The sequence below is a fragment of the Heteronotia binoei genome, chromosome 9 (assembly GCF_032191835.1).
Source record: "Heteronotia binoei isolate CCM8104 ecotype False Entrance Well chromosome 9, APGP_CSIRO_Hbin_v1, whole genome shotgun sequence".
NCBI lineage: Eukaryota > Metazoa > Chordata > Lepidosauria > Squamata > Gekkonidae > Heteronotia > Heteronotia binoei.
In genome coordinates this window covers 96,951,878-96,978,785 of record NC_083231.1, presented here as the reverse complement: position 1 = coordinate 96,978,785, position 26,908 = coordinate 96,951,878, and the positions used below count along the sequence as shown (strand labels likewise).

At 43.7% G+C, this 26,908-nt stretch overlaps 1 protein-coding gene across 3 annotated transcripts in view; it reads left to right on the top strand.

The window, feature by feature from the left end:
- Positions 1-26,908, top strand: part of GRID2 (glutamate ionotropic receptor delta type subunit 2) — a 1,226,781-nt gene that overhangs the window by 1,073,042 nt on the left and 126,831 nt on the right. The gene's annotated exons all lie outside the window — the stretch shown is intronic.

Sequence of the window (26,908 nt, the reverse complement as noted above, 5' to 3'; positions counted from 1 at the left end):
TGACTACAGGTCTGCATCTGCACCATAAAACTGCTTTCCTGGACTGAGTAATGCAGAATCATAATGTTTAAATAATATGTTAATGCATTTAACTGGGTATACAAAATATTTCGCCGGCAGGAAAACTGAATTACTGTAGAGTGAAATCAATCTCCTGAATTGCACATTAAAAAAGGAATTTGTCTGAGCCTCTCAAGCCAAGGACATGAATATTCTAACTTCTATTCAGGTACGCAAACAATAGGAATAATGTTTGGCCCAGGGCTCCCTTATTCTAATTGGGATGGAGAAACTTTCTCTTCCAATTAAACTATGTCTGCTTACATCGACTGGAGAGGACACTTGTTGCTGATGCTGTCCCGTAGGGTTTTATTTAACCAATCAGCTAAAGCCGTGCTACTCATCAATGCGGTGAGGAAAATGGTTGATGGCATTGACTCTAGATATGAAGTGGACCAAAGTCTGCAAGAGGCCCAGGGGTGAGTTTAAAGATTTGCAGTACTGAACCAGACAATTTGGATTGGGTGTAAAGATGGCTACAGATGTGGGATTAGACCGTTCCTGAAATGCCCGGGGTTGAGGTATAGGGCTCCATTTTGAGAAAACAAATGCACAGTCCTCAGTTCTACCTGAACAAGTCCTCTATGATTTACCCTATCCCCAAGCTAAAATCAAAATGTAGGATGTCATTGTAATTACCTGGGCAACTCCCAGTGTGCGCTTGTGCTCTGCATGCCATGATCTTTGTGTTCAGCTCCTTTGCAAATTCCCCACAGGGCCTGAAATAGTAAATCGGGGAGTGTGACTGTCAGGCAGCACAAAACTCAAACCAAGAGCGCTGGCTCCCTGCCGCCTGTGTCATCAAGGCTACTTAAACAGTGGACTGCAAAGAACATTGAATAAGGCTGGCATCTGGTAATGATTTACCCCGGTTCATACCGGAATTTTGCATTGCAGGGGCTATCGGGCTCCTTTGCTTTGGCTGATTTGCCTACCTGAGCTAGCCTGACCCATGAAAGGATGACAATAATGACAGGAATGATGTTTAATCCAATGTCAGCTTTCCCAGCAGCCACATTTCGTATCTTAAAACCTGTCAACACATCAGGCATGTTTTAGCAAAGCGGATGCCTAATAGCCTCATGGCAAATTGTGTTCCATTTGTATCAGTCAGCTGGGGAGGAAAGGATAATTTCATAACTCTCATTATTTTCATTTTTAAACTCCAGAGTCCTGATGTTTAAATCCCCCCCCCCCCAAATCATTACAATGATCTTATTAGCAGTTACTGTTATGTAACTAGGCTAAGAATTCATTTTGTCTTCCGTGCTTTATACCAGTTTAAATGTTAAAAAGGTAAAGATAGTCCCCTGTGCAAGCACCACTTTGGGGTTACGTCGCATCACGACGTTTTCATGGTGGACTTTTTTTACGGGGTGGTTTGCCCTTGCCTTCCCCAGCCATCTACACTTCCCCCTTAGCAAGCTGGGTATTTATTTTACTGACCTTGGAAGGATGGAAGGCTGAGTCAGCCTTGAGCCAGCTACCTGTACCCAGCTTCTACTGGGATCGAACTCAGGTCGTGAGTAGAGCTTGGACTGCAGTACTGCAGCTTACAATTATGAATTCTACCCTCAAAGTATATGAAAGAATGTCAGTTATCTGTGTGTTCCCCACAATGGACTGTGCTCTTGAAAGTAAGTTTGGATACACAAAAGGAAACAAAAGGAAACAGGTTCAGGAAAGACTTCTTTAAGTGGACAGTGATTAAAATGTGGAATTCACTGCCAGAGGCTGCAGTGAGGGCCACAGGAATAAGCAGCTTTTAAAAAGGATTAGATTGATTACTGGAGGATGAGTCTATCAGTGGCTGCTAGCCATGATGACGGAGGGGAACCTCCACATTTAGAGGTCCTAATCCTCTGAATCCCAGAGCCTGGAGGCAACATCAGGGAAGGCCTTGGCCACTGTGTCCTGTTGTTGGCTGCCATGAGGAAACGGTTGGCCATTGTGTGAGACAGATTGCTGGACAAATGGACTATTGGTCTGGGTATAGATATTGGCACTAGGTGACCAGAATATTCATGTTGATAGACAATAGTAACCACAATAGGGGATATGAAGCTGTGTGCTCATTTAAGACCCTTTCTTTAACTGGAAGATCTTATGACATTAACAGGGCTTTTTTGAGCTGGAACACACAGGAACATAGTTCTGGCTGTCTTGGCCAGGGCTCCAGCTCAAAAAAATTTCTCCGGCAGAGGAAAGGTACTTGGCAGCCACACACTCCCAGACGTATTTTGATGCTGTTTTGTATCCTTTTATTCCCATAGCAGCAGCTCTTTACAATTTTTCTTCCTTGTTCTCACTGCTATTCAGTTTGATTGGCTGTGACAATCCGTGTGGTTTGTGGGCATCTATGACAATATCATGGCATCACAATGTCATCAGCATAACCACAAGAGTCACCATAGTCAAAGGAATTAAGTCGCAGTAATAGACAATGAGGATTAGGACAGTGATAGTGAAGAATAAAGGAAACAGGAGGTGCTACATAACCCAGAAATAAAATGAGACTCATTCTCACTCACCCCTAGGAATAATAGAGCAAAGCAGTAGACAAGTTGTACCTTTAAGACCAACTAAGTTCTATTCAGAATGTAAGTGGCTGCCCACTTGGATCTACCTACCCCTAGGAATAATGTTTGGCATCCTTAATTCACAGGTCATTGAGCACTGAACTTTATGGAAGGATTATGTTATGCAGATACAATGGGCAAAAATTCCACTTTTGGACAATATTCCAAACGATCATAAAACATAATGTTGTTGTTGTTTCCATTAGAGCTGTTCTCATAAGAGGGAGTTGTAAAGTGTTTTCTGAATAGCGAATGAGCACATTTGTGAAGTATTTGCTCACTGGAAATTCAGCCCAGTAGTACAAACAGGTCTCAGGGGCATCTTACAAAAGCACCCTATGAGTCTATAATACATCATCATCATCATTTAGATTTGAAGCTTTTTGGGGAGAGGGAAGTATGCACGAGGTGAAAAAATATAAACGAAAGGTAGATGCAGAAGGAGAAAGGTAAAACTGTTGATGTTAATGTTACCCACATAAGACATGTGCTACATGAAAGTCAGAACAGCTAAATTTGAGTCCACTAACACTTTAGAAACCAACAAGATTTTCAGGGTATGAGGTTTCAGAGACAAAATTCCCTTAATTAGAAGGTCAGAAGTACCAATTCTGTCCCTTGCATTTCTGATGGTGCCTGTTGTCAAGAGGAATCAAGGTGAGGGAAAACGTGTTCCAAGAGCTATGATTGTGCACAATGAACCTGCAGCTTCACATGGCAGTGTCAGGGGTTCTTCTGACTTGCTTGCTTGAATGACCTTGAGAAGAAAGAAACATGTTTTGATAAAAGCCTTTGATATAAACAGCAATAACAGCGTACATTCCAGGAATGCTGCCAGCCTCACCAGGGTTGCTTTTTTTGTCCTCGAAATTCACAAACTGTTCTTGAAAAATGTAAGAGGCTGTATCCACATCCTCACAATACTCCATGGACTACAAAGAGTTGTCAACAACCTTTGTTAAAGTCAGTCCTAAAAGATGTCTCAGCAAATAAGTGTTTTGGAATAGAGCAGCCAACAACTGTGGTATTTCCTCATGCTGAAACAGGATGTTTGTTCAGGATTGTTGTGATGACAAAAGTGTTCAAGATCACAATCCAACACAAAGAGAAGCAGCCTTATTAATTTAATTGAGTTGAAGGGTTCCCAGCTTCCTGCTGGGGGTGGGTTTTCCCCCAGTTTGGGAGCCTCCAACCTACCAGTCTGGGGCTGGCCGGCTGGGGGCTCCCTGCTCCTGAAAAGCTCCATAGGCGCCAAACATGCCTGGCACAATGATGTCACCCAGAAGTGACATCTTCTTGCTGGGCACATTCCACACAGGACACTCTAGCAATTGGGTAAAGAACTTCCCAGTACCATAGAGTTTTTACCCAAGCGCTAGAGCATGTCATGTGTGATATGCCCAGTATGATGACATCACTTCTAGGTGACATCATTGTGCTGAGATGCTTCCCCCGCCTGGCAACCCTAGTGCTTGTTCAGTATTAGATTGTTGCCAGGTGGATCCATAGCACCTAATGGGGCCCACAGGGCCCAGACTCCTTGTGGATTTTACGGGCCCCCTCCTCAAGCCTTGGCTCCCTCCTTCCCCTTGGGACCCCTCACCCCAGTCATCTCAGCACATAAAGCAGGTAGTGGCAATGACAAGCTCTCCCACGAAGCACTCTGAGCAGAGTTGGGTAGATTCTGAAAGTTGGGTGAGCTTACATGCAATTTAAATCACACTGGAGGGGGAGGGAATGGAGTGAGCCCCAGCATCTCCAGCTTCTTGCTCTCACCCCCATGGCCCCCCTCCTACAGCCCCCCTGGGCCCCCTCCTCCTGTGACTCTTAGCTACGGGGCAGTTGTCAGGATGTAAATCTATAAAACAACAAAGAAGGTTAAATCACCACACACAAAAAAATGGTGGAATCAGCTGCAATTGGATTATATAAGTAAACTTTTTCAGAGCATCACATCAGCATGTTTGCACTGTTGTTGATTCTGCCCCTTTTATGCAGATGTGTGCTTAAGTTTTAGAAGTCACTCATTGATAAAATTGTTTATGAGTCTAGCTTTTATGCTTTGGGTGGAAGGATGGGTAGACCGCTAAACAGGAGCGGCGCAGTGGTCTCCTGTCATAAATAATGGTTGGTATAATTCACCAGCCCTGACCTGGATCACCCAGGCTAGCCAGATCTTGTCAGATCTGAGGAGCTAAGCAGAGTTGGCCCTGGTTAGTATTTGGATGGGAGACCTCCAAGGAATACCAGGATTGTGACTCAGAAGCAGGCAGTGGCAAACCACCTCTGAATGTCTCTTACCTTGAAAACCCTACAGAAGCACCATAAACCAGCTATGACTTGAGAGCAAAAAAAGCAGGGGTGAGAGGGCAGAACCAGTAGTGGCACCTTCTATGGACTGTCTGAATTAATCTAGGATAATTGGCAGACTGTTTTATTTCAAAAGAACAGCTTCTGAAATCACATTCTTTCTAGCTGCTGATATACAGTGCCTTATACTATCTGCTCTGAGCTGCAGTTGCACTTTATTTCCTTACGACTCCGCGTTAGAAGGGGGTCCAAAATTAACACCAGGCTTTCTGTGCTTGATACCGAAGCAACAGTGTTAGGGAGTTGTTTATTGCTGTTTCACTGTATATTTTCCTGCTCCCGGTTGGTTGATTCAGTATATGTACACTTCTTCCTATCCCCCCAGGAATGCTTTTAATCAAACAAAACATACTGTGTATTCTATGGAGTATAGCATGACGTGGCACATAAATAACCTGCACCCCATCAGAAAGAGAGCAAAAGAGAGTACATCCATAATAAAAGCAATAGATAAACAACTGCATAATACGAGTCCGAACTGCTACTGAGAGACTCTGGGCCCAGACATAAATTAGAAGGCATGAATTGTACTGTCCGCAAGATGGAATGTCTTTGCAGTGCATTTGTTAGTGTTTTGTACACATGGACAAAAGGAATACGGGGCACAGCTTTTTCCATCTTACACACAGTGGGAAGTACTTATGCAATGCCTGAAGCCAAACAAAGAAACAAACTGGAATCCAGCTGTGATCTGAAACCACTAGCTGCCTTGGCATGGTGCAACCCTTTCTTCTACGGCACTCTTCTGGCAGGGAAGGACTGTTTGCAATTTCTTGTACTAGTCCAGAGTGCTACCTGCAATCCTAACAAGCTACTTGACATGGCTGGCTGGGGTTCTATTTACAAGCAGATCTGCTGGAGAAATCTGCCTTTTGGTGAGTGACAAAAGGGGGATTCGAGTCCTCCTTTGAGAACAAATCTGTGTCTATGAACAGCTGCAGTTTGCCATTACAAGCAGCAAGCTGGAGCCCCTCACAACTGGTGATCTCAGGGATATACATAGTGTTCTTCACATCATCCCTTTGATTCCGGATGCACAAGGGTCAGTGATGGGGAAGTGAATGTCTCTTTGATTAGCTACTCACTTCTCACCAACCAAATTAATGAATGGGAAGGATTGCACTAGCTACCCCAGAAAACATGACTGGTTTGGAGACATTGAAGCCCCAGTCCAGTTAAATAACCCTCTGGCTTTCTACACCAGTTAGAGCTTCTGAATTGATCTTCACTCCAGACATGATGCCTTGGTTTAAAAGGGGGTTAGACAGATTCATGGAGAATAGGTCCATCAATGGCTACCTCTGAAATCCCATACAAGTGGGGTACATCAGAGGAGGGCCTTGGCCTCTATGTGCTGTTTGTCCTCTGTGTCCACTTGCAGCTGCTGGAATGGCCTTGGGTCAGCCATAGCTCTTGCAGAGCTCTCTCTGCCTCACCTACCTCACAGGGTGTCTGTTGTGGAAGAGGAAGGTAAAGAACATTGTAAGCCACTTCGAGACTCCAAGATTCAGAGTAAAAGGTGGGATATAAATCCAATATCATCATCTTCTTCTTCTTCTTCCCTCCAGAGCAATGGGTTGGTCACTGTGTGGAATAGGATGCAGGTCTAGATGGACCACTAGTCTGATCCAGCAGGGTTCTTCTGATGTTTTTAAGTTTATTGACATTTCTTCCTCTTTGTTTTTACCAGTGATTGATGGTTTTATGGATAACTGCCATTGTTCTATTTATTTTGTTATTAGACCTTTAATCTTCTGGTTATTTTTAAATCTTTTTAAAAAAATTTACTTGCAGATTTTCAGCTATTTGTAGTAAAAGGGTCTGGTATAAATCCTTGAAATAGCGTCACAACTCCCATTTGGTTTAGCTAGTCCTGAGCACATAACCCTTCTGCAGAGGGAGAGCAGGCATGAGTCTGCTAGCTTCGGTCTGCTTTAAATAACGGTAAGCTGTTTTCAGTACCCCTCCGTGTGGAGCAAATTGCTCAACCTGACTAAAGCACAGATGATGGTTGGCTAGGTCCCATTAGTGTAAAACAGGTCATGGTCCACAAGTTTGAGTAATCTGATGAAAAGCATGTCTGACCACATCTGTCACTTGAGCTTCTAGCAGCATAGCTTGCCTGAGTACGTACTTCACAGGGAGCTTAGCAACATCACAAGAGGGCAACTCTGAGACAGCCAATTCCAGACATGCTATTGCTGCCATGTATTCTCATTTGTTCTCAAATTCAGCACAATTCATCAGAACGGAGGGCACAGGATTTCACAAAACATCAGGTTTTCTCCCACATCAACAAATTGAAATCACATGCCAATATTTTACTCTCCTGAGTACTAAAAAGAAGGGGAGGAATTGGACCTTTAAAAATTTTATGCATGGTCTTTCTTCTTGAGTGAGCTGTAGAGCACAAATTGAGACCTACTGGGACATAAAATATGGCAAAGCATATATAAGAACAAATAAAAACACTTATAGAAAAGATATATTGCACTGCCTGCCGAAATGAAGACCATAGATCACATAATGGATATAAAATGTGTCACATGGTGTAATAAACATCTGCTTCGGTATAAATTTTGCCAGGTTTGATAGATAAAGCACAACAAAATTGGTATAGCACTGGCATCATGTAAGTGATGGCATAATACAATGTGTTTTGATCCAGCATCTATCATAAAAGGTTTGTTTGAGAGGAAAAAGAATAATTCCACCAAGCCATATTATCATCCCTTCAGATACTGTTTTGCTCTTGATCTTCAGCCAGGGCTAGAACTGGAAGTTCCACTGTGCACGTAAGTACCATCAAGTAACAACTGACTCATGGTGACCCCAGCAAGGGGCTTTCAAGGCAGATGAGAAGCACTGATGTTTGCCATTGCAGAGTCTTCCTTGGTGGTCTCCCATTCAAGTACTGACCCTGCTTAGCTTCCAAGATCTGACAGGCTACACCATGCTGCCTTCTCTCCTAGAAGTCCCAGTACAGCATTAATAAGACTGATATCCATACAAAATGCCAAAATTGGGGGGCAGGATTTACATCCAGTCCTTTGTCTTTGGAAAGTATTTGCCTGTATAAGAGTTATCTGCTTCCTAAATAATCATTTCAAGTACATCCTGTGGTAATTCATTCCACCACCACAGGATATTTCCACATTGGAATTAAGCGTTCCAGTCCAAGTCAATGGCTGCACACACCTACTGTTGACTATTGTGTTATAATGTTACAGCAGTCATTCACAACTTGGTTATCATGTTGGACAAGATGATCCACTTTCAAACTATTGCTGTAACACAACGATAGTGCAATGTCCAACTGTGTTGATGTAGGCCATGCCACACATTTTCTCTACAGCACCAGCACAGGCTAGGGATCAAAGAGAAGAACAGCCTGCCTTATCACTGGCTAATAGACCAAGTGTCTATTGGAAGTCTGTACCTCTTCCTCCTAGCAAACTCTCCTGAGTTGCTACAATAATGCACTAAATGTTTGAGTATATTTGTGAAATATTTAGGGATTTTTTTTTTTCTTAGATTCATCCACACCTCCTTTAAGACACATTTGTAACTATTTATGGAAACTACTCAAGAGTCTCAGGCCTTCAAAGAATAGATAAGGGTATAAATCTAACAAACAAGTTAAAATAAATATTTGCTAGGTGGAAGCCACTAGGGGCAAATATTGCCCCTAAAGACTTGAGGACCACAGCAACCCCAAAAGGACAATTGAACTGCCACAGATTTGAATGGGTAAGGGAAATTTCCAGAGTTATAGGTAATTCCACAAACTCAGTTGTACTTCAACAGCAGTTTGAGGCTCATTTGTCACTGTTTACAGTGAATGTCAGATTTGAGCTAAAGGTTTTCAGGGGAAATAAATCTGTACTAAAAGAAAAGGGACTTCTGAAAAGCCAAACTACATAAATCAAAGTAGACCTGTTCCCGTCCTATTCAAGCCCCCAACATCTTTGAAGAATTCTTTTGAAAGGGCTAAAACTCTCAAAGCACAAAGAGCAGCAAGAACTGGCAAAGCAGCACAGTGATGTGTGGGGCAATCTACAAGAGGATCTGAACAGAACAGTTTAAAGTTCAGTGTTTGGAAATGCCCCCATGCAATGATGGTAGTGCAAAGAGTCTGGCATGGTTTTGTATCATTTAATTAAATACATTCTTGATTGATATGAAACACTTGATTGATATCAAACATTGATATCATTTAATTAAACACATTCTTGATTGATTTCAAATAAAAGACTTTTATTGAATGTATGTAGTCTATGATAAAGCAGCATAGTGACCCTATATCCAGAAGCACCTGCTTTGTGTACAGAAAGTTCCAGGTTCAGTCTCCAGCACTTGTGATTAAATAAGGATCAAGTAAGAAAAAGTTGTCTTCTGGAGACTCTGGAGAACTGTTGCTAGTCAGGGTAGGCGGTACTACCTTGAGAGATCAGTGGTCTAATTCAATTTAAAGTAGAATAGGGTTTCCAGGTCCCTTCATCTAGCTGGCAAAGGGATTTGGGGAGCATTCCAGGAGTGGGTGGAGGTGTTCCTAACATTGGGGTGATGCTCTGTTTTGGGGGGCAAAACTCTGATAAAATTGGCATCAAACCATAGAGTTTTGCCCAAAACCCAGTATCGCCATGGGAGATCCCTGATGCCATGATGTCACTTTCTTGTGATATCAGCACGTCTGGGACGTTGCACACAACATCACTGTTTGTGTTTCCCCCACTAGCCGAAACCTCAAAAACCGGAGGATCCCCCACCCGGAACTGGGGAATGGTAACCCTAAGGTAGAATCATATATAAGTCATGTTGGGGTAACTGATGCTTCCTCATGGACAAAAGGATCTGATCCTACATGGATATTTATAAGTAGATATTATAATAGGAACTGTTAACTCTCCTGCAGCATCTCATCCAAAACGAAATTTAAAAATGTAATAAAGATATAAGAAGATGGATCAGAACAACAATCCATCTAGTCCAGCATTCTGTTTCATACAATGGCCATTGGCCAGCCAGTTGCCCTGGAGCAGGGCCAACAAACAGAACATAAAAGCCCGCCCCAATGTTGCCTCTTATAACTGGATTTTAGAGGTTTACTGCCTCTGAATATGGAATCTCCACTTACTCACCATAACAAGTAGCTGTTGATGGAGCTGTCCTCCAAAAATCTGTCTTAACTGCCTTTTAAATCCACCTGTGCTCATGGCCATCACTTCATCTGGGAGGGAATTCTCTTATAGTTAGCCAGGACACTGAAGTCATATGCCTAGAATTGCAGCTTTAAGTCCTGTTATCTTGCCCTTGGAATTTATCATCACTTGAGGAAGTCCTTCACATATAGTAATATGTATAGACACCATAAATCAGCGTGCCACATGTCATTACACATATGATAAAACCAAAAGTACCACAGTACTTTGCTGTTTTCCTTCAACAAAGTTACTCTGCCACAGGGAAGGCCAAACTTGCTTAATGTAAGAGCCACAGAGCACGAAGTCTGATTTTTGAGAGCTACAAGACATGATTGTCAGATGTTTGAGAGCAGGGAGGAAGGAAGGAAGGTAGATGCGGGTGGGAAGAAGAAGTGGAAAGAAAGGAACTTTAATGTTAGATGCATTCTCCAAGCCACCAGCCAACAGAGTGGTGGGGGCTTAAAGAGCCGCACAATGTGTGTGAAAGAGCCACATGTCGCTCCTGAGTCACAGTTTGGCCACCCCTGCTCTACCATAATTTGTTCCTGAGCCCCCCCCCCCCAAAAAAAAATACTTAGGAAATGGAGGGGTTGCAACATATAGGTATTTCACAGCAACAGCTCTTAACACGTAAATGGAGGTAAGTGAAAATGGCTGTGCAAAGGCTTGATTAGAGGCAATCTACAGCAGTAAGTAAATCTAATAGGTGTGGGGAGGCAGAGCTTTTCTTGTATTCATTTATGTGCCTGCCTGGCCTTAAGCAGCAAGCCAAGATAAACAGTATGTCATACTGCATTTCTGTCTGATTCCTTGTATGTCTGTGATCTGCGTGCCAAATCTAACAGTCTCCCTGAAGCACCACATTTTTCAGCAGGAGTAAACCATGTTACAGAACACAAAGCGATGAATAGGAAGGGAATTGTTTCTGTGCCAAAGTTAACAGCTACACTTCCTTGCTTTCTCTTTCATATTCACCACTATGCGCAAACATATGAAGAATAGATGACTTGGCCTTGGTTTCATCAGGCCATCGGCTTCTGTGGTACTAAGCAAAAGATTAGAGGCCTTTCAGAAGTGCTCCAAAAATATTTCCGTCAGAGGAGGAGTGGCGGGGGTTGAAAGTGACGCTAAGCCATAGCTGGTTTCTGACAGCTCTTCATGGGCAAGAGATGAACAGAGGTGGTTTGCCACTGCCTCTCTCTGTATAGCAGTCCTATACTTCCTTGGTGATCTCCCATCCAAGTACTAACCAGAGCTGCTTACCCTGCTTAGCTTCCAAGATCTGACAAGGTCAGGCTAGCCTGGGCCATCCAGGTCAAGGTATCAGAGGGAAATAATCTCTCACAAGTACTATTGGACTTAAACTATAGCCGTGCCCAGGCCTCAGATTCAGCAGGAGCTCACAGGAACGCAGCTCCTGAACCTTTCTGATAGTTCCCTCTCTTCCTTCCCACCTACCTTGTACATTGAATAGTAGGTACAACTGCTTAACAATCCCTGGATTAGGAGAGGATGCAACCAGCCAGCCACCAGGAGCTTTACCATGCCCCCCAGCAGCTGTCATTAACACCTGGAGAAGCCCACACCACCCTTTCTCCACTTCTTATGTGCTTTTGGGTGGCAGGTGGCTTGCTGGCCTTTTGCTGGGGGTGGGGTGGCCCAGGAGAGCCCCAGGCAAGTGAGGCCTGCTTGGGCTAGCTGGATCTCTAGCTAGCCCAATCAGGCCTCGCTTGCCTGGGGCTCTCCTTTCTTGCATTGGGTTGCTTTTGGCTGGGGGAGCATATGCTAATGAATTATGCTAATGAGCTCTGCCACCTATTTTTCTACAAAACAACCCCTGGCCATGCCCTTCTTACTTTAGCCGTGCCTGCTTACCACCATCCTTCCCAATTGTGGCCAGCCAGAATCTTGAGAGTCCCTCGGACTGCAAGAAGATCAAATCAGTCAGTCCTAAGGGAAATCAACCCCGACTGTTTCTTGGAAGGTCAGATGCTGAAGCAGAAGCTCAAATACTTTGACCACCATATGAGAAGCGAGCACTCATTGGAGAAGACCCTGATGCTGGGAAAGACAGAAGACAAAAGAAGAAGGGGACAGCAAAAGATGAACATAAGAACATAAGAGAAGCCATGTTGGATCAGGCCAACGGCCCATCAAGTCCAACACTCTGTGTCACACAGTGGCAAAAAATTTTATATACACACATACACTGTGGCTAATAGCCACTGATGGACCTGTGCTCCATATTTTTATCTAAACCCTTCTTGAAGGTGGCTATACTTGTGGCCGCCACCACCTCCTGTGGCAGTGAATTCCACATGTTAATCACCCTTTGGGTGAAGAAGTACTTCCTTTTATCCGTTTTAACCTGTCTGCTCAGCAATTTCATCGAATGCCCACGAGTTCTTGTACTGTGAGAAAGGGAGAAAAGTACTTCTTTCTCTACTTTCTCCATCCCATGCATTATCTTGTAAACCTCTATCATGTCACCCCGCAGTCGACGTTTCTCCAAGCTAAAGAGTCCCAAGCCTTTCAACCTTTCTTCATAGGGAAAGTGCTCCAGCCCTTTAATCATTCTAGTTGCCCTTCTCTGGACTTTCTCCAATGCTATAATATCCTTTTTGAGGTGCGGCGACCAGAACTGCACACAGTACTCCAAATGAGACCGCACCATCGATTTATACAGGGGCATTATGATACCGGCTGATTTGTTTTCAATTCCCTTCCTAATAATTCCCAGCATGGCGTTGGCCTTTTTTATTGCAAACGCACACTGTCTTGACATTTTCAGTGAGTTATCTACCACGACCCCAAGATCTCTCTCTTGGTCAGTCTCTGCCAGTTCACACCCCATCAACTTGTATTTGTAGCTGGGATTCTTGGCCCCAATGTGCATTACTTTGCACTTGGCCACATTGAACCGCATCTGCCACGTTGACGCCCACTCACCCAACCTCAACAGATCCCTTTGGAGTTCCTCACAATCCTCTCTGGTTCTCACCACCCTGAACAATTTAGTGTCATCCGCAAACTTGGCCACTTCACTGCTCACTCCCAACTCTAAATCATTTATGAACAAGTTAAAGAGCATGGGACCCATTACCGAGCCCTGCGGCACCCCACTGCTTATCATCTCCACTGCGAAGACTGCCCATTTATACTCACTCTCTGCTTCCTATTACTCAGCCAGTTTTTGATCCACAAGAGGATCTGTCCTTTTACTCCATGACTCTCAAGCTTTCTAAGGAGCCTTTGATGAGGAACTTTATCAAAAGCTTTCTGGAAGTCAAGGTAAACAACATCTATTGGGTCTCCTTTGTCCACATGTTTGTTCACCCCCTCAAAGAAATGTAACAGGTTAGTGAGGCAAGATCTTCCCTTGCAGAACCCATGCTGAGTCTTCCTCAATAACCCGTGTTCATCAATGTGCCTACTCATTCTGTCCTTGATAATGGTTTCTACCAACTTTCCCGGTATTGAAGTCAGACTGACTTGCCTGTAATTTCCCGGGTCTCCTCTGTAACCTTTTTTAAAGATGGGGGTGACATTTGCTACCTTCCAGTCCTCAGGAACGGAGGCAGATTTCAATGAAAGATTACAGATTTTTGTTAGAAGATCCACAAGTTCAACTTTGAGTTCTTTCAGAACTCTTGGATGTATGCCATCCGGACCCGGTGACTTATTAGTTTTTAATTTGTCTATCAGTTGCAGGACCTCCTCTTTTGTCACCTCAATCTGGCTCAGGTCTTTCAATACCCCTTCCAAAATTAGTGGTTCTGGGGCGGGCAAAAAGTTCTCATCTTCCACAGTGAAGACGGAGGCAAAAAAATTCATTTAGCTTCTCAGCCATTTCCCTATCCTCCTTCAGTAATCCTTTTACCCCATGGTCATCCAAGGGCCCCACTGCCTCCCTGGCTGGTTTCCTACTTCTAATATATTTGAAGAAAGTTTTATTGTTGGTCTTTATGTTTTTTGCAATATGCTCCTCATAGTCCTTTTTTGCTTGCTTGATCACAGTCTTGCATTTGATTTGCCACAGCCTGTGTTCCCTTTTACTAATCTCACTTGGACTGGTTTTCCACCGCTTAAAGGAGTCCTTCTTACCTTTTACAGCTTCCATTACTTTGTTTGTTAACCACACAGGCCTTTTCTTATGCCTGTTTGTGCCTTTCCTAACTTGTGGTATGTATTTTATCTGAGCTTCTAGGATTATAGTTTTAAATAGCATCCAAGCTTCCCCAAGGGTTTTGACCGTATGTACCTTTTTTTTCAGTTTCCTCCTCACATGCCTCCTCATCTCAGTGTATTTACCCCTTTTAAAGTTAAACGTGGTTGTGGCGGTCTTTTTGGACAACTCCCTATTTATACAAACGGTGAAATCAATAACATTATGGTCACTGCTCCCAAGTGGCGCAATCACTTTTACATCTCTCACCAAGTCTTGGGCATTACTTAGGACCAAATCCAGGATCGCCCCACCCCTGGTAGGTTCTGAGACCATCTGCTCCATAGCACAGTCATTGAGAGCATCAAGAAACTCAATCTCTTTCTCTCGACCAGAACACATATTGACCCAATCAATCTGCGGGTAGTTAAAATCACCTATTACGACACAGTTTTTACGTTTAGCCGCTATCTTTAAGCCTTCCATCATATTATAATCGTCCTCTCTCTTTTGATTTGGTGGGCGATAACAAACTCCCATAGTTAAATTTCCTTTCGGGCCCTCTATTTCAACCCAAAGCATTTCTAAAAGTGAATCTAATTCTCTGATCTCAGTCTTACTGGACCGTATATCCTCTCTGACATACAGAGCCACCCCACCTCCAACCCTTCCCTCCCTATCCTTCCGATATAGCTTATATCCAGGAATCACCGTGTCCCACTGATTCTCCTCATTCCACCAAGTTTCTGAAATTCCCACAATGTCTATGTTTTCTCCCAACACTAAACATTCCAATTCACCAATTTTACTTCGAACACTTCTAGCATTTGCATACAAACATCTATAATTTCCCAGGCGAGCTAGGCCCGCCACCTTCCTCCTGCCACCTCAAGACTCTGACAGACAGTCCATATTGTTTGTCACCTTCACAGTGGACAACTCTGGTCCGTTACCCGGTAGAAAAATAGCAGCTAACCCTTCATCTCTTTGAGATGAGTCCTCCCGAACCAGAGACATTTCATCTCCTGTTGGCTTTCCCCCAAGATTTAGTTTAAAAACTGCTATGCCACCTTTTTGATTTTAAGCGCCAGCAGCCTGGTTCCATCCGGGGACAAGTGAAGACCGTCTCTTTTGTACAGCTCCCGCTTGTTCCAGAAAGCATCCCAGTGCCTAACAAACTTAAACCCTTCCTCCTTACACCATCGTCTCATCCACACATTGAGACTTCTAATTTGTGCCTGTCTCTCCTGCCCTGCACATGGAACAGGTAGCACTTCTGAGAAGGCTACCTTGGAGGTCCTGGCCTTAAGTCTCCCGCCTAGCAGCCTAAATTTTTCCTCCAGGACCTCACGACTGCATTTCCCCACATCGTTGGTGCCAGCATGCACCACGACCACAGGCTCCTCCCCAGCACTGTCTATCAGTCTATCTACTACACGCGTAATGTCCGCTACCTTCGCACCAGGCAGGCAAGTCACCATATGGTCAGTACGCGGTTTCGCCACCCAGCTGTCTACTTGCTTAAGGATCGAATCACCAACTACCAACCCCCCCCTCCCCCTGCTCAGGGATGGTTCCTTGGCGCGAAAGGATACCCGCTCAGCAACCGAAGAAGAGGTCCCTTCTAAGGGCGCATTCCCCTTGTCCTCAGCCCGGTGCCCTGTTCCCTCTCGACCCTCACGCTCTCTGGCAGCAACGGGGCTGCTACGTTCAGAGCGGGGCTCATCTAATACGCCCCCGAGAGTCTTCCCCAAGTGCCTAACTGACCGTCTCTGCTTCTCCAGGGCAGTCACCTCGGCCTCAAGGGTACGAACTCATTCCCTGAGGACCAGGAGCTCCTTGCATCGAGCACACACCCAAGACGTCTGTCCTTTGGGCAGATAGTCATACATGTGACACTCAGTGCAAAACACTGGAAAGCCCCCAACCCCCTGCTGGCATTCTATCTTCATGATTATATATATATATATATATATATATATATATATATATATATATATATATATATATATATATATATATATATATATACAGTCCTCTTTAAATGCTGTTTGTTTAAATGGCTCCCCTTCTGGAGGGTCAACTTACCTTACCTCAACTTACCTTATTGGGAACTTACCTTATTTGGATGAGATGGCTGGACAGCATTACTGATGTAACAAACACAAATTTGAGCAGACTTTGGAGGCCTGGCGTGACTTTGTCCATGGGGTCGCAAAGATTCGGACTTGACTGTGCGACTGAACAACAACAAAATGTAAGAAGAACACCGTTGAGCAGTTGCAGAGTCTCCAGTTACCAGTCTGCCTCTGCACGCTAAAGAAACAGTGTCAACACCTCCTCCCCCTCCCTTTACAAAGAAAAGATTGTCCCATCTTTCTTTGGGTGTCTGCAAAGTGCCAGCAAGTTGCAGCTGGTTTATGGCAACCCCAGAAAACAGTTTTTGAGGCAAGTGAGAAACAGAGGTGGAAAGGGAAATTGCTGAATTACGAGTTATTACAACACTTGGAACCACCTCTCCTGGTATCCCATCAAGAACTCAACAGGGATATTGGTTTCTTATCTCACTACATATTCTAAACGTATTCAGTCCTTACATCTGCATTCTAATCATGAAGGGCTATACATCTTATTTATTTCACTATATAGTAAAATGTAATATAATGCAATTAATATTAAAATGGTAGATTGAAATACATTACTCTGGTCTGATGACAGAGGAAAGGTAACAATTATGCAACTGATCAACCCACCTCAAAGAAAAGGATGCTGTTAGCTACCTCCATGCTTAAGAGGAGACAGAGTGTAACAGAGGGTCTCAATTAATTTTTAACATTTCACAATTAATAATGATACATTTACATATCAGTTTCCAAGTTTGAAATATTTATTTGCCTCTCTGTTTTCCCATGGAATTGAATCCAAACAAATGGTAACCATGGGGACTTGTTATCTCTGTTTCGTCTTTGCATCTGTTAAAACGTCTTCATTTTGTTAAATGGTAACCATATAAACCAAGCTTGTTATTCCTGAATCTGATAAATATCTTCATTATATTGCATGCTAATTTACTGCTCAATTTCTACCTAAATGTATAGACTGGTATATTCCATTTCATTGTATCTGAGGAAGTGTGTGTGTGTGTGTGTGTGCACAAAAGCTCATAAAGTGAATAAAACTTTGTTGGTCTTAAAGGTGCCACTGGAGTTTAACTTTGTTCTACTTTTTCAGACCAACACAGCTATGCACCTGAATCTGTACTCCTATGCAGAGGTTTTTTTGATGCTTTCACTTTCAAATACCAGCCCTGATTAGCTTCTGAGAGATGATAAGATTGGTCTTATTGAGTATTATTGTGTACCAGATCTGTTTCAAGGTGTTAGTGCTTACCTTTAAAGCCCTATATGGCCGGGGCCAGAATACCTTCAGGACAGCCTCTCCCCATATGAGTTCCATAGGACTCTATGGTCTACAAATCAACACTTCCTGGTGGCCCCAGGGACATCCGTCTTGCCTTGAATAGGGCCAGGGCTTTTTCAGCCCTGGCCCACACTTGGTGGAATGAACTTCCATTAGAGATCAGGGCCCTGTGAGACGTATTACAGGTCCACAGGGCCTGTAAGACAGACCTCTTCTGTCAGGCCTTTAGTTGAGGCAACAGCATTCACTGATGTCTGTCCTCCCCTCCAGTGACCCTCTCAGATCCAAGTGACCCCTCAGGTCCAAGTGACCGCTTGGCCACAACTTAGGGTTACCAATCCCCTGGTGGGGGCAGAGGATCCTCCGATTTTGAGGCCCTCCCCCTGCTTCAGGGTCGTCAGAAAGTGGGGGGAGGGGAGGGAAATGTCTGCTGGGAACTCTATTATTCCCTACGGAGATTTATTCCCATAGAAAATAATGGAGAACTGATCCGCGGGTATCTGGGGCTCTGGGGGGGCTGTTTTTTGAGGCAGAGGCACCAAATTTTTCATACAGCATCTAGTGCCTCTCCCCAAAATATCCCCCAAGTTTCAAAACGATTGGACCAGGGAGTCCAATTCTATGAGCCCCAAAAGAAGGTGCCCCTATCCTTCATTATTTCCTATGAAAGGAAGGCATTTAGAAAAGTGTGTGGTCCCTTTAAATGTGATGACCAGAACTCCCTTTGGAGTTCAATTATTCTTGTCACAGCCTTGATCTTGGCTCCACCCCTAATGTCTCCTGGCTCCACCCACAAAGTCTTCTGGCTCCACCCCCAAAGTCTTCAGATATTTCTTAAATTGGACTTGGCAACCCTACCCCAACTGGGTGGATGTATATCGAGGCATGGTTTAGTTTTAATCTTGATCTGATTTTAACTGTATTGTAATTACTTAATGGGTTTTATTGTGTGCTTTTATGATGGAACCTGCTTCGGCAGGGAGGGCGGGATATAAATTAAAAATTATTATTATTATAACCGACCCTGAGCCTGCCTGTGGGGAAGGCGGGGTATAAATGAAATTAAATAAATAAAAATGCCATGCCTCCTTCCCCCCCCCCCCCCCCAATCTCTCTTTACAGCTTTATAAAATGTCAGTAGTCCAGACAGAGAGTTCCAACAATACACTGTGGCTACTGATGGATATATTTATCCAATCCCCTCTTGAAGCTGTCTATGCTTGTGCCACAAAGTTCACCTGTTCCGTGGCTGTTCATCATTTGCTTACTCAATGCAGCTGGTTCATAGCTACATGTGCAGGGTAACATAATACCTTTGAAGTGCCAAATTCAATCTGTGATGTTTGATCTGCAATGGCTCATTCACACATGGCATTCCATATTTGATGCTGTAACCCTAAAGCGAAGGAGAGGTATGTGTGACTCAGCCCTTAAATACCTCCCATGCAGACATGCATTGTTTCTTCTTTAATTAGCAAAAATCAATCACAGCAGTGGAACAAGTCTGGACAAAGCTGCAAAGGTTTTTTATCGACAGCTTTTTGAATAGGGTTCAGTTAAAACTGATCATCAGCCCACCCCCTGTGTGTTCCCAAAAAGAGAGACATGCCAACGGAACTGCTCTGAAGGAGTGGTTCAGAACCTTGTCAAGTTAGAGATCATTCGGCTTTTCTCTTCCTGCTCTAGCTGTGGCTTTTTTCCAATTTTTCCTCCTTGAAATTGCCATTAGTTTCAATTACCTGCGATTCAAGTGAATGCTAGTGATCGCTGAGACTTACTGCCTTGTAGCACTTTGCAGTGGTACACAGGGAAGATCAGAAAAGGCATGCATTTTCCAAAGAGATAACCTTTTGTGCAATCTAGTGGATGCTATTGCCTCTCCGTTTCCATTGATTCCAGTGAATAGAAGTTGTACAGCAATGGCATGCATTGGGTCACTTCTATTCTATCATGTTCTCATGCCAATTTGACATTGCTGGCTGAGCTCATTATGATTGTGTCAGCATGCATGAATCTTGTATGAGGATCTTGATACACAGCTAGGACAGCAAGATCAAAAATTAAGGAGTGTGGCTCACTTGCCTTGACCTGAATAGCCCAGGCTAGCCCAATCTTGTCATATCTCTGAAGCAAAGCAGGGCCAGCACTGGTTAGTATTTGGATGGGAGACCTCCAAGGAATACCATGGTTGTGACAGATGCAGGCAATGGCAAACCACCTCTAAACATCTCTTGCCTTGGAAACCTTACAGGGTCACCAAAAAAAGGATCACTTACAGCTGAAGTGGATGCTTCTCTCCCGTTACTCCCAAACCAATTTCCCACTCACCTTACACTGCTCTCATGCTCCTTTTCTCAGCGGGGCTTCTGTCCAATTTCACACTATCTGCCCCGGGGCTGCAACTAGCTTCAGCTTTTTCGTACGGCAAACAGAATCTGGTTTTTAGAGGTTTCTGTTTGCCGCACGAAAAAGCCAAAGCTAGTTGCAGCCCCGGGACAGATAGTGTGAAATTGGATGGAAGCCCAGATGAGAAGAGGAGCGTGAGAGTGGCATAAGGCGAGTGGGAAATTGGTCCCAGTTTAAAATCCTAGAAGCTACTCCAGGATTACATAACATCACACAGAGCTGAATATCTGTTGTTTGGTAATAAAACGGAATGTATTAGATCAGCTTTGAAACAAGTGAAACAAATACCCAACTCTAGGAAATTATATAGAGAATTTTAGGGTCTCTCTCACACCACATATTTTTGAGGTATTTTTTAAGTGTTCAGCTGAGAATGGAAATTCGGTGTTGTATCCTCCTACTCATTTTTAAAAATCTGTTCCTAATACCTTCTGTAGTGTTTTGCAATGTAAATGTTTTATTTCTGTGATTTAATGTAGGGGTTTTATATATATTGCTATAGTTTAAAATGCTGGCTTCTAAAGTAACAAAGAGGGCTGCTGGAGGGGTAGTTGAAGTGTGTTGTGATTGAAAGGTAACTGTTTCCTACAGTTGGAGTTGACTGAGTTTGAGAAGAGAGGTTATTCAGTGGAGGGAGGGGGGAGAATTGAGCAGTGTGCTGTGGAGTGTGAAAGAAATCTGTGTTTTTTGTGGAAGATATTGGCCTAAGTGGCAAGTTAGGAAATTAAGCTTTTTGGAAGTTATTACCCTAAGCAGCAAGTGAGAAAATAAGCCTTTGCGGATAGGTATATTCAGGGCCCTTTTTTGTAGAAAAAGCCTAGGATGAACTCATTTTCATATTAGGCTACACCCCCTGACATCACCATTGTTTAGCATAGAGTTTTTTAAAGAAAAAGCCCGGCAGAAACTCATTTGCATATTAGGCCACACCTCCTGATGCCAAGTCAGCCGGAACTGCGTTCCTGTGTGTTCCTGCTAAAAAAAAAGCCCTGGGTATATTTAACTTTAGAGAAAGTAGAACTTCCTATCTGAAACCAATAAGCATATGACCTTTACTGAAACCATTATGTTACATGTCTAAATAAGCTCTATTTGTGCTTAAGAGAAAACTGCTCTATTTAGAATTAAAGATACCCTTTTACCTCAGAGCCACCCCCACATACTGACCATCCTGTCATTCTACCAAATATAACTAAGCCATCCTGTTCTTCGGGTCCAACAAAGAATTCTAAGGCCAAGAGTCTTTGGTGGCAGTGAAAATAAGTAGGAAAAGGAGGCAGTATAATACATGTGACCACAGAATATGACACAGAGGTGCCTTTACAGGTGCTACATTTAACATTACACATTCCTAGTGTAAAACGCATTTTGTACTTTCAGTGTCACATAATGTTCAGAAACAGCTGTGCTGAGCTACTTTTGTAGTGGTTGTATGAACGTTTGCACAGGGTTTCTTTATTCTTGCTTGCCTTCCTCAAGATCAGGGATGACCAGTGTCTTTATCCTCTGATAAGTCCATTTTGATGCAAAATGTGACCCCTTCCCACTTCACAGTCTGCCTATGGGATCGTCTGGAAATTAGTTTTTCACAGTTATGAAGGACATGCTATGTTCAGTATGTTCAGGCATGGCTGGCATCTTCTATAATATAATAAAAGCTCTTTCATCCTGGCAGAACCAATCAACCTGATTGGTTGTGACAGAGAGGGACTATGGTGCATCAACTAGCCCATCAAACTATCAATCAAGAGTAATTGTGTGCCATTGGTTGAGTCTACTCCTCTCCCCTGCCCAAGTAGCTGTTGCTAGCCAGCAAAGCTGATTCTGTCAGTAAAAGGCAACCAACCTTAGTTCTGGCAGTTACTCTTCCATTGGCTGAACCACCTGCCTCACTGATTCACAGAAGAGAGAAAGAAACCCTTCCCTCAATTGGCTGAGGGAGGGAGGAGGGAAATGGCCAGATAAAGGCTTCCCTTGATTGGCTGAGAACTCCTCCCTATCCTCCTCTGGAAAGGGGAGAAAATGGTGTCCCGTGGCAACACACCAGAAACAGAGAGAGAGATGGAGGAAAAGCAAGATACAAAGAGAGATTGAAGTTCTGTGCTTAAGGCTAACAGAGAGAGTGGGTCTGAAAGTGTTGGTCTAAAGCAACTAAAAAACAGAATTAAAATACATACAAAATAGAGTTAAAATGCATTTTAAAAATTGGTTAGGAAGGAGAGTTCATTGGGGGAATACCAAACAAAACAAAAACAAAAATATTGTATAGGAGGATGTTTTCTATAAAGATAAGCCTTGAAGAATTTCAGTAGCTCTTTTTTCCTCTACTTTCATATTGTTCTGGATATATTATACATTGTTTTCTGGATTGTAAAATCCAGTTCAGCCAATACTGTAATTTGGGAAATCTAGGGTATTGTATGCATTTTATTCTATTGTTCTTTAATGGTATATTTTATTGCATTGTTCATTGTATATATTCTACTGATTGCTCTCTCTCGCTCTCTCTGTATTCCTAACACTCTATAATCTTCGTTGAGTCTCAACAAGAAAGGCAAAAGTTAAATGCAGTAAATAAAATAAATTTGTGAATTAAATAGTGAATTAAGCTTAGAAATCTTATCAGTCAGCTCTGGAAACCATGTCATAATATATTTCATTTTCCCATAATTTAGTGGTATAACTCCGTTGCTCTAGCTGAAGATCAGCTCAGCTGTCTGTTCCGCAGTTATGTTCCTTACAAGGGAGAAGGGCTTTGTAATATGTCAATACTCACTCACAGGGACATGATTTACATCTCACTGGTGGTGTTCTTATTTCCCTTGATGTATATAATGCAAACTGCATTCCGTTATTACGGTAACTCATACCAAGGTGTCGGGATACCAAACAACAGCAACGGAGTGATGCTTCTAGCCAGATAATCAATCTATCTTATTTCCAGTTTAATGCAGAATTACAAATTTGCCCTTGTGAACTGGCTTGGTTGGTAATATCGAATGGGGAATTTTCATCAGATATTCAAGCTTTTTTTTTTTTTTTGCAGCCTCTCCCCAGCATTGGAGATGCATTAATGCTACCAAGGTTCGATGGAGAGACAGAGAATATAGTTTGTAGTGCTAATGCTTTCTTCCCTGATTGACTGCAAAGTTATGATTCCTGCAGAATGACAATATGCCACCTTCATCCCAATTGCACTTTGCCGCTCCTGTGTGCTGTGGTGTAGACTGTGCCCCGCATTCCAATTTGCTGCCCTCCTGAAATGCTATTATCTCAACATGAAAAGCAATATAATGATGAGGAAATGTAGGATTCGGGAATACAAATCTCCTGTGAGCCATGAGTGATACTGTTACCCAAAGGGAGCTGTCTCCTATTTTGATTGGGGGAATTAGTAAAGGAGATAGAGCTTTGCAAGAGGAGGGCAACTAATGAGATCTCCACCAAACTTCATGGGGATTTTTCCCTTAGAGAAACTCTCAGAAATAAACCAGTCCAAGTTGAAAAGAATGGGATTTTATTAAACAGAGATCAAAATAATTTTAAGAAGGCAATGCATATACATAAACAAATGCACACTGAAAAACGTACATAATGGCTAGTTGGAAATATAGTAAGGAGTGGGAATTGAAGGGGTTTTCCGGGAAATTATAGTTTACAATCCAGGAGAGTAGAGTCTGTGGAAAAGATTGTGAAAGGAACTAGCACATCAGGGAGATAGAAGGAACCCAATCAGAGTTGAAGATGCAATGCAAGTGGGCATCCAGAGCACACGCATACACTTCATGGGGCAGGGTGTGTCCAGTTATAGAGCAAAATGCTACCTAAGCGTTTATGGATTAGTGGTTAAGTGTGCGGACTCTTATCTGGGAGAACCAGGTTTGATTTCCCACTCCTCCGCTTGCACCTGCTGGAATGGCCTTGGGTCAGCCATAGCTCTGACAGAGGTTGTCCTTGAAAGGGCAGCTGCTGTGAGAGCCCTCTCCAGCCCCACCCACTTCACAGGATGTCTGTTGTGGGGGAGGAGGATAAAGGAAATTGTGAGCCGCTCCAAGACTCTTCGGAGTGGAGGGCGGGATATAAATCCAATATCATCTTCTTCTTCTTACTTGCCCCTAGTACAATAGTCTGATGGAATTAGCTGGAAGTGAAACCAGGCTGCAAATTATCTCCACAACTCTTTCATCACCTCTGGATAGGTGCTGTTTCAGTCATGCCATTGCCAGCAGGATGACACAAGAGCAAACATTCCCACCATGCTACTGCTGTTGGGTTTGTTTGGAGTAACAAAATGTGATCCTGCAGTTTTATTGGGGCCTCTTTCCAAGATGAAGACATGGACCCTTCTTCAAGACCAATGAAAATAAAAGAACCCACATGTTAACTAACATTTGAGCCCTGTCAGCTCATTCCTCACAGTTTGTGTCACTTTTTTATGCCACCGAGAGTCAGTTTGGTGTAGTGCTTAAGAGAGGCCGACTCTCATCTGGAGAACCGTGTTTGGTTCCCCACTGCTCCACGTAAAGCCAGCTGAGTGACCTTGGGTCAGTCACAGTTCTCTCAGAGCTCTCTCAGCTCCACCTACCTCACAGGGTGTCTGTTGTGGGGGGAGGAAGGGAAGGTGATTGCAAGCCACTCCAACACTTGTTGGAGCAATGAAGAGCAGGGTATAAAACCAGCTTATCTTTTCTTCTGTGCAAACCAGCTGGAGCAACAGATATGAAAACCTTTGCTGTTGTTCAGTAATGCTTAATTCCTCTGTGTACAGTGACAACATAGTTAAGGCCACTCATTCTGAAGTGCACAACATATTCAGGTCAGAGTAGGCCTACGTTGCACCCTGAAACTAGCAAAATCCTTGACACTTTCTGGGCCCTCCTAGTATCTGCTACCAAAACTTTTCTCAAGATTACTTCTTCAGCTCCAAGTGACCCCGGAAAAAAAACATTTTTCTCTCTCTCCAAGCCTGTATTGTTTAGCAAGAAAAGATTGATTATGCTGGGGGGACAGGAATAATGAATCCCCAAAGAAAGTGCCTCAAGTGTGTCACATCTTACAAATGAGAAGTTGGCCTGGTGCGCTTGACTAGCTCCTACATGTAAACAGATTTTACAAAATATCATCTACGTCGTCAAGCAGTAATCTAAATGATATAATGATAGCGTCTAATTTAATATTCTATTTGGTTTTTAATTCCCTTTTGGTTTGCCTGGGCCCAGACAGCCTGTTTTGTATTGTTTATTTTATACTTAGCTGTTACATATTTATTCCTTGTTGACTCTGTACATTTAATGAGTTTGCCTCAACTTTCCTTTGGAGACGGAGTAATTGGTGGGTGTATTAAAGGGAAAGTGTTGTGTGGGACCGTGGAGACAAAGAAACATGACTTCCACAGGCAACCAGGGAATAAGCAGCATGTAAAGAGTTGAGGTGACAGTCTCGAGGCGTGGTTGATTGATGGAATCACTTACAGGAACAGCAGAACTTATGTATATTTCTGTACAATTCAGGACCAAGCTAAATGGTACAAGGAATAAGGGCTGCCACTGAAAACTGTAGCCCTGCATTGATGTCTTCACTTCCTAATGTCTAGCTTACTTTATCCCATGTCCTGATGTCATTATCAGGGCCAGTTCGCCCACTAGGCAAACTAGGCAATTGCTTAGGGCGTGGAAGGGTGGGGGTTCCAAATTGGGCTCCCCACCCCGGTGCCCCAGGCAAACGCCTAGTTTGCCTGCCTCCCCCACCCACCGGCTGCTACCACCACCCGCCCCTCCATTCCATTCCCTCCGCCTCTCCCTCCCCCCACGGCTCCATGCCCCGCACACCTCCCCCCTCCCCACCGCGCCTCCTCCTCCTCCCTCCCTTCGGACCCTTCCCCACCCCATGTCAATTTCAATGCAGGAACCAGCTCTAACTCTGCATTCTGGCTATCTAAAGCCCCCCCCCTCCCCGGCTGATCACTTAATCATGGGTAAAACCACGCTGCAGGGCCAGGAGGCACTTACAGTCTATCAGGACCAGTGTCCTAAAAGGGCGACCCCTCTTGCCGCTGACTCCTCCCCTCCCCACTTCCTGGATGGGAGAGGAGTCAGCGGCAACGTGGTCCCCTTTTCAGGATGCTGGTCTTGACAGACTGTAAACGCCTCCCTGCCCCATGGCACGGTTTTACCTGCAATTGAGTGATCGGCTGGGGGGGGGGGGCTTTAGATAATCGGAACACAGTGCTAGAGCCGGTTCCAACATTGAAATTGACATGGGGTGGGGAATGGTCTGAAGGGAGGAAGGAGGAGGAGGCGCAGCGGGGGGGGAGGCATGGAGCCATGGGGGGAGGCACGGGAGCACTTGGGGGGGCACCAGGCAGCAAGTCTGGTCATTATGCTGTGCACTTCCCTGCCTCTACAAGGAGTAGCCATTTGGAGTGAGGTAACAGATGAGATAAGTTGAACTAGACATTATAAAAGAGAAGGGGGGACATTGATAGAGATAGCAATTTTCACAACTCCCCTTGTTCTTTGTAACATGGTTCAGGCACTGGGACCATTCCACAGGAGAATTTCCTGTTTTCTTGCTTCAGTAATTTAGCATGTAGCCAAAAGTTCTGGAAGTTGACCCTGTGTCCATAAGATAACATTTGTCGGAAACTGTGGGATATGTATATCTGTAAGAAATAGATTATTTTTATTTCATTTTCCTATTCCCAG